Consider the following 2,020-nt stretch of genomic DNA (forward strand, 5'->3'; position numbering starts at 1 on the left):
TGTTATAAAAATTATCTGTCAATGTCAATTTGAATTTTATATAATTTTTATATGAACATGTTTTTGCTACAAATCGAAGAAAACTTTATATTAGATATTCTTATAGAACAGTTGTATTGTGATTATTATCCTTTAAGTTTGTTAAACACATGTTATACGCATCATTATACAGATGATTAACGCATGGTTTTGAAACATGTGTTTAACATTACAAATATTTTTCATGTGTAAAGCAAGTTCAAAACATGCGTTATACGTGCATGATAGGAAAAAAACGTTTCACAACGCATGTTTAATGTATGTATAACATGTGTATAACACTTGTGGCACTTTTTCCAGTGTAAAGGGTGACAGCTATGTTTATTTATTCAAAATCCCAAACATTCCAAATCAATTTTTGTTAGGAGAGAGGTGAAAGATATCAGAGAGACATTCAAACTTACAAGTCAAAAATACACTGACAAAACACTTAAGACTGAGCAACACAAATTGAAAAAGAAAATGAGGTATGAGTGCCAATGAGACAACACTTCACATGAGACCAAATGACACAGAAATTAGCAGCAGCTATAGGTCACTGTACTGCCTTCAACAATGAGCAAAGCCAATACCACATAAATAAAGACAACAGTAGTATACCACTGTTCGAAATTCATAAATTGATAGAGAAAAAAACAAATCCAGGTTACAAACTAAAACTGAGGGAATTGTATCAAATATAAGATAACTATACGACACAACAGAAACACACATTAAAATGTAACACACACAGAAACGAAATATAATATAACAATGGCCATTTTTCTGACTTGATACACAGCATTTTAAGAAAAAAAAAGTGGGTTGAACCTGGTTTTGTGGCATGCCCAGCTATAAAATGCAATCACAAATGTAAACCAATTCCAACAAGAAAACTAACGGCCTAAAGAATGTAAAACAAGTGAAACTGTGATGATACCCCGCTGTAAGTGGATATATGATATTAACATGTAAAAATATGCAAGTGTTCAGTAAACAGGTATTTTCGAGTGATGAATAAAAAAGCGCATCACACAGTATAGCTGACTTATATCAAGCCTGAAACCAAATTTCAGAAATCCTTGTATTGTAGTTCCTGAGAAAAATGTGACGAAAATTTTCAACTTCAATGGGTATCATGTTTAAAATCATACAAGTGTTGGGTCAACAGGAAGTTGTTGAGTGATGAATCTGAAAACACATCTGAGAAACATGTGATGATAAATATTCATGGGACGGACTGACGGATGGATGGAAGAACAGACAGAGGTAAAACAGTATACCCCCCTTTTTTCAAAGCAGGGGTATAATAAAATGAATAACAAATATGGAACACAGCAACAAACAGCAACCACTGTATTACAGGCTCCTGACTTGGGGTCTGGCACATACAAACAGAATGTGACTGGGTTAAACATGTATGTGGGATCAAAATCTGGGGGTGATCTCAGAAGATAATATCTAAATTCCTTATAATCCTTGAATAAAATTTGCATGTTTTGATGAGGCAGAACAATTCGTACAGTATATAGATAAAAGGAATGGCAGTCAGAAATTGACTGAGAAGTGTCAAGCTCACCTACAAATGCAACATTTGAGTAAGAATAAAAGAGTGGTAAAATATATCAGAGGGAAATTCAAACTTGTAAGTTGTAAATAAACTTTTGGTAATGGTAACAAAAGAAAAAGACCAACAGATAAACAGTAGTACACAAAACATAACAGAAAACTAAAGACTGAGCAACACAAACCCCACAAAAAAACAGGTTTATGTTGTCTTTCTTTTCCATGTAATATTGCAAATTTGGTACAGTTTGACAATACACCTTACCGCTATTTTTTTTTTACTGGGTATCACACAGGTTCCCTTAAAATTTTGACGTCATAAAACAAAACATCTGATGCCACAATGGAAAAGTTATTGTTGTATGCGTCAAAAGTTCAAGCAACCGGGTCAGCGGGGATTAGTAATAAGGTGTATCCCATACAAAACAAAACTAGG

This window comes from Mytilus trossulus, unplaced genomic scaffold (genome assembly GCF_036588685.1).
Source record: "Mytilus trossulus isolate FHL-02 unplaced genomic scaffold, PNRI_Mtr1.1.1.hap1 h1tg000373l__unscaffolded, whole genome shotgun sequence".
Classification (NCBI taxonomy): domain Eukaryota; kingdom Metazoa; phylum Mollusca; class Bivalvia; order Mytilida; family Mytilidae; genus Mytilus; species Mytilus trossulus.